The 6,656-nt window shown below is 33.7% G+C and overlaps 1 long non-coding RNA gene across 1 annotated transcript; it reads left to right on the forward strand.

The window, feature by feature from the left end:
• The first annotated feature begins 2,630 nt into the window (after window positions 1–2,630).
• Window positions 2,631–5,728, forward strand: LOC106671961. Its single transcript, XR_002910381.1, has 3 exons — window positions 2,631–3,503; window positions 3,587–5,062; window positions 5,136–5,728. It is a non-coding gene; the product is annotated as an uncharacterized LOC106671961 (long non-coding RNA).
• The last annotated feature ends 928 nt before the right edge of the window (window positions 5,729–6,656 follow it).

A 6,656-nucleotide genomic window follows, 5' to 3' on the forward strand; every position in this document is an offset into this window, starting at 1 on the left:
GACATGGGTGGCTGTTTCCTCCTCCTCACTGCATAAACTGCATCATTGTTGTATATGCCCATGTTTTCTCAGATGCCAGTGACCAGTTAGTAGTCCTATCGCTCCTCTTAGTCTAGCCCTCTCCAATTTCAACAATGAGTTTGAGTCTTGGTGAGGGCTGTTTCATCATAAGTTTACTGTGTCTACCATCAATGACCCTAATGATCGGATGGTCAATCTCTTTATAATCCCCCCTTCAAGTTGGATGTACCAACTGATGAAAATAGACCTTGTTAAACTTAATGCATGTTGTCAACGAATGCACAAATGAAATTCTTATGGAGGGTCAAGGAATTGAGGGGAGCCATTCAAAAGGAATTGGGAATATAGTCGATGTTTGAGAGAATCAAACAAAAAAAGAAAGATTGTTTTTCCACATCGACTGAACAGATGAATTCTGGGATCTAATAGGGGCAGAGGAAGGGAACGACAAAGATGCTCAGTGAAGACGCAACAGGATGCAAGCCTAATTCTGATGTGAAAAAGAAGGAGAATCAATTGCATTTTACATGGATATAATTTTTCAAAATATCAAGGGATAAATATGAATTTTGGTTAGTTTTAATATGGATATGCTTTTGGTTTTTGCATGACCATTTTTGCATTATGAATTTAATATTAGGTGTGTGTGGTGATTAGTGATCGTTAGTCGAAGATTATTCGAAGATCGTGAGCTGCGGTCTGGTGGTATTAGAAAAACATTTTCTTTATCGTGCCAACGTTTTGATGTTTATTGAGATCATCTTTAGGGCACATGTTTGATTTCTGTGTAATTGTGCCATTCTTGTGTGTCGTGTTGAGAGTGCCAATTTAATATTAGGTTAAGAAGGATTAGGTAGGGTCAGGGTTTGGGACGGGTTAGTTAACTTATACATGATTCAATTTTCCCGAAGCTGAGTAATATATGAGTATGAATTTTGAATCCATATTGGATTTGCCAGAAATTACTCATGTTCAATAAATATTCCTATAGGACAAAATTATGGCTGGGGTTGGGTTAGTTTAGTTAAAAAAAGGGTATAGTTAAAGACTGGTTAGGGTAGGTTCTGGCTAGGTTAGGGTTATGGTTACGTAGGGTTTTTAAAAATGATAAAGGGTGGAGTGAGTATGTTGTTTACTTTTTTTTTAAAGATTAGGTAGAGTTATTGCTACGGTTAAGGTTGGGTCGGGTTAGGTTACTTATTCATAATTTAATTATTCATCGTGAAGCTGAGAAGATATGTGAGTGCAAATTTTGAATCCAAATTGAATTTGGCATAAATTACAGAAATTCATAAATATTTCTACATAACAGGATTGTGTTATGGCTAGAGATGGATTAAGTCATAGGTTTGGCCATGGCTAGGGTTAGAATTTGGGACAGGTTAGGTTACTTATTCATAATTCAATTTTCTGTCATGAATCTGAGAAAATAGGTAAATTCGAATTTTTAATCTACTTTATATTTGGCAAAAATTACAGATATAAAAGTTACTAAATAATGGTATTGTTTTAAACTATAAATGGAATGAAATATATTCATTATAAAGGGACCATAGTGGCTGAGTGGATAGGGTGTCCCGACTCGTTGTGCCATTGTGTCGTAGGTTCTGGGCTCGAATCGTAGTACAGCCCAGAGAATTTTAATTAGAAATGATAATATATAAGAGGTATGATAAAGTGGTTTGACCTCTTGTACTACTTTGCTTTTTATTCATGGTAAAACTTGTATTTATAAAATTATTTTTGATCAATCCTAGTTATGGAGGTTACACATTTTTAAATGAATCTGGCTTTTTGTATGTGCTTTTAGGAAATGGAGAACTATTTTAAATAGGTGCTTTTGACTAATAATTTTGCAATTTCGATTTTTTCAGTTTACTGGGCCCTTCTTGTCACATGTTTCAGGTGGAGTTATATGTTCTTTGTAATTTAATCTTTAATCTGCAAACTAAATGAAAATGAAGGTTGAAGCAGCAAGCCTGGATAAAAGCCAAGTCCTGAAGGATCTGTTAAAAAGCCTTAAGAGTAACAAAGAGCTCCAGATAATAATAAGATGGCACAATAAGTTCTTAAAGAGACCAAATCTTTCTAACCTCAACCTTAGGATTCTGGGCACATCATGGTTCTGAAAAGTACAAAACATGAAGTCTAGAAGGACATAGATAAGATATGCTTCTGATGATGGAGGAGTCTGTTTATTGTCGAGGGTTTTGGCTCCAGGACTGCAGACTGTTGGAAGCAATAAGAGTGCTCAAAAATTTTCCTTATTCTTTTTAATCAAAAATCACATATCTTTCTTTAAACAAAAAATGTGACTCAGACTGAGAAATAGAATGCAATGAAGCATCAGCAGTCAAGGTAGTCCAATACTGATATCAGGCTCTTGGTAACTGTGCACCTGGCAGAACAATATGCCGATGTGATATCGAGGGAAAGAATATGGGTAGAATGAATTGTCCATTGATGCACCATTGGCAGTAATTGGGACAGCCTGTATACTAAACCAGCAAGACTTCTAAGTGTTGCAGAAGTGTTGGTTTTGCGAATTAATCAATCAGCTAGCTGATAAATTAGCTATTTATATTAAAACTAATTTAAAAAATGCAAGGAAAACTTAAAGGCATGGATTAATTCTAAATCAGGCCGCGTTACCATAAACTGGTCTTACTATATGAAAATTATGTTGGGTGTGATATGGTCCTATTTTTTCCTGTTTCCATTTATAACCCGTTCAAGACTGAATTGACCTGTTGAAATAAACATTGTGCCATTTCTTAAAGAAAAAAAAGCTCAATCTTACAGCTCTAACCCTGCAAAACCAAGAAATAATGATCCAATGATAAAAAAAGATCATGCAGCCTTTCGGGAAAAATATTTAATCCTATATTTTCTTCCTAAATCAATAGACCTATGATCCTTTGTAGACATATTCAGTGCAAGTTATTAGATTAGAGTAGGTATCAGTATCTTCATGTCCTACACATCATGACCAGAATGGTCTATTGTGCATCTACATTGTTGTCTAACGCTCCTCCTGTCTTAAGGCTTTTTACCAGATTACAAAGCTTTTTAAAAGAATCTCTTATCATTCAGGCCCAAGGAATCTTGGTCTACATAAATAAGCATTTACACCATCAGAAGACATGTTCCACTGCTTCTTTCTGGCTAATTATGCACAGGCTTGCTTCTGCCACTCTCAGTCTATACGTACACCTCTAGAGTAACTATTATGCTAGTCCGAACACATCCTAGTAGTTCCACTGTTAATTTTTATGATAGTCCTTTTATGAACTATTTTGCATACTTGGATTCCCATTTCTTTTTCTAAGGGTGTTGAGCCATTTTTACTTCTTTTTTTTTTTACATATATTTTCATAAAGTGCTATTTAAACAGTGCGTTAAGTTGTTCCGTGAATATTAATTCCGTATAGTTTGCTGGTTCACAGTAGCTATTTTTAGGCGAGGATTGTTGCCTTCAGAGGGTAAATTTCATTTATATAACATTTTTTTATATATGTACCTTGTGTAATATTCTTTGATTTTAACTTTTTTTTAATTTTCCCAGGAGGGATTTACAAATGGTAAATCAATTCTCTCTGCTGGCAGTCAGGGTAGTGAGCATGATAGTATTAACATATTGCCCCAGCATCTACATTTGATGAAAACAAGAAAAATGAAAATATAACTCGATCAGCAGTTATTAATAATTAAATAAATTATGTGGACACTCTCCATGGAAACGTAATTTTGTCTTCTATAAATATTTGTTTCAACCAGAAGCAACAATTTGCTAATAAAGACATTTCTTTTTTTTTGAGAGGGAGGTCAGTGGATCACTATCTTAAAGGTAAGGTGAAACACATTCAACTTGTTAATGCATTTTTTTTTTTAAGTGATTGTCTTATAAAAAAATTTCTTCAATTTTTTTGTTTTTAAATCACTTAATGATCCTTGGAGGCCACCTTTTGTAAGAGGAACCACCTGATCCATTAATTTAAATCCATTTAATTTAAATTTGTTCCTTGGGTAAAGTACCTTTGAGATACAGGAAGGATGTTGTGATCGATCAACAGTCCTATTGGACCCCCTGAACCACTCATACAATTAACTGTTGATATATTGACTCTCTGTATTAATGGAAGACAAAAGCTTGCAATATGTGGCCTTCCATAACTGGGATTCACTGATTCATTATATTATTTACTGGAATCCTTTTTCTATCCTTCCTTGACTCTCCTGCTTCTTTTCAAAATTGTATTTTCCGCCGTCCTTGAAATGTACGATTTCTGGCCTTAGGCACCCCGCTCATCCATTGGTTCATCTATGTTAACGGGCTGAAACAAACTTTCAAACAGCAGGTAATTTCCTTGAGGTCTTATCCTCTCAGAATGTTCCCTGTAAACCCCATCTTACAGCCTTTTCCATGTTCCACAGGTCACCTGATGAGCTTAACACTCACTTTGTTTTATCCTTGTAATCTGTCGGTCCACTTAACCTTATTCATTACCATTCCTAATCACCCTCCGTTTGAACTAACAGCTTATTTTCACCTGAAGCCTTAGTTGATGTTATTATATGCTGTCGGTTGTGGCAGAAATGCCTAATAGAGTGCGTCTGTCTATTATCCTTCCTGTTCTACATTTTTTCCTTATATGAATACTTCCTAAAGTGCACTAATGTGATAGTTCTAAATCATATTCTTAATCATTCTTTCCCGAACCGGTCCCGTGTCCATTCTCTCGAACCACGGTAAACCTCTTGTTAAATTAGTCCATTTGTAAAATGTCTGCTTGCTTGGACAAGTTTGATCTCCTTCCCACTAAGATTTGGTCTCTTTCTTGGCATTTACACAAATTTCTCTGCTCTAAATATCTTAAATTTGACTTTAAATTCAATCAGAGTTTTTTTATTTTGAAAATTATATATTTTATGTATACAATATCTGTGTAAACTAATTATTTTCCTGTTCAAACTAGTCTGATAGTGATCATCTGTACTCACAATGGGGTATTTCTGTTGTGGAAAACAGAATACCAAACTGGTAACGTTAAACATGCTCCATTTCTACATTTTTAGTACTATTTTTAAAATTTATTCAATGATTTACATTGTAGGATCTGATATCATCCATAAAAAACATCAAATTTAAAAAAACGTTCAATTTACTTCTATGTTTGAATAATATAAGAAAGGCTGTTTCAAAATGGACCCGCAAAGTGACACCTGCACATGTTGAAAAAGTTAAACAACAATCAAAAGAAGAAACGACAAGAACAACTGTGGTCTACAGCATACAACCACCAATAGGAACAATTTCTCCTTGTGTAGAAGAGGTGAGATCTTCTAAAAAAAATGACAACATGATTTCGATGAGCAATAAGATCGCTCCAAACTGGGCTCATCTATCAAAATATGAACACAGCACAAAGAGGTTTCTTCTGATTCAGGCAAGAAACTTGATGCAGATTTTGATAAGTGAAATAACCACACAGTATCCATCTTTTATCAAGTCTTTTTCACTACGTTATTTTCCTCTTTCAAGCTTATTGAAAACCTCAACAATTGACACACGAAAGTATAACTTGGAACACAAAATTTTGTCTAAGAGGATCGGGCAAAAGATTAAACCACAATATAAATCGTTCGGCTTCTTGGATATTTTAAAATTTGATTTACTTGTCTAAATATCAAATATAAATTTTGGCAGCAAACATTTTTTTTTTTTTTAATGATTAGACATGAAATTTAAACATTAAAGTTAAGTTTTGATTGTGTCTGGAACAACCTTATTTTGAAGGTTATGTATTATAAGTTCATAATTTTTACAACTACATAGCACAATAGAACAAGGGGGGATGTACCAACAAGAAAGCAAAAAGAATTAAATCTTCCGATTCTTTCTTTTTGATTTTGCATATATTCTTTCTTTTTGATTTTGCATATTTCTTTCAAAAAAATATCATGAAATACATAAAATAGAGATAATAATAGAAAATGGGACAAAATATCCCAATTCATCACTCAATTTGAATACGTACTCCATTTCTTATTCATTTCTTTTTTTGTAAACTGTTTATTTGTAGTAGATTTCATGAAAATACACTTTGAAAAGTAAGAAAACGAGGAATGTAAAAAGAGAAAAATCAACCGGTTCTGGCCTTTGAAAATCTCTAGAAAGCAGCACTTACTCCATTTGTTATTTATTTATTTTTTAGTTATAAATTGATAATAATATAATAAATCTCAAGTAGGAAAAGCTTTTCATTGCCATTGCTTTAGAATATCCAACTGGTTAATCTTTAGTTAGCACTTTCACTACAAATCAACTATCTGAATCTCAGTTCCTTAAGCAGTTTCTCACAAACCTTTCCTCTGAAGTCAGACTCGGATGTAAAAACCCTTCTTCAATCTTCTAAACCTTGCATAACTCTTCATCAATTTGACTACAGGCTGCTACAGTTACATCTCTTATTACTTCCTCTTTTGAATGTTTGCAAACCATGCCTCCCACTAACATGAGATTTGTAGTTTTGGCAAATTCTTCCACAAAGTCAGCACGGTTTAAATAGCATTTTATGAAAATAAAATAAAAAATTTAAAAATGGCTCAACACCTTTAGAAAAAGAAATCAGAAA

The sequence above is a fragment of the Cimex lectularius genome, unplaced genomic scaffold (genome assembly GCF_000648675.2).
Source record: "Cimex lectularius strain Harlan isolate CLEC.00 unplaced genomic scaffold, Clec_2.1 scaffold14, whole genome shotgun sequence".
In the NCBI taxonomy this organism is placed as follows: domain Eukaryota; kingdom Metazoa; phylum Arthropoda; class Insecta; order Hemiptera; family Cimicidae; genus Cimex; species Cimex lectularius.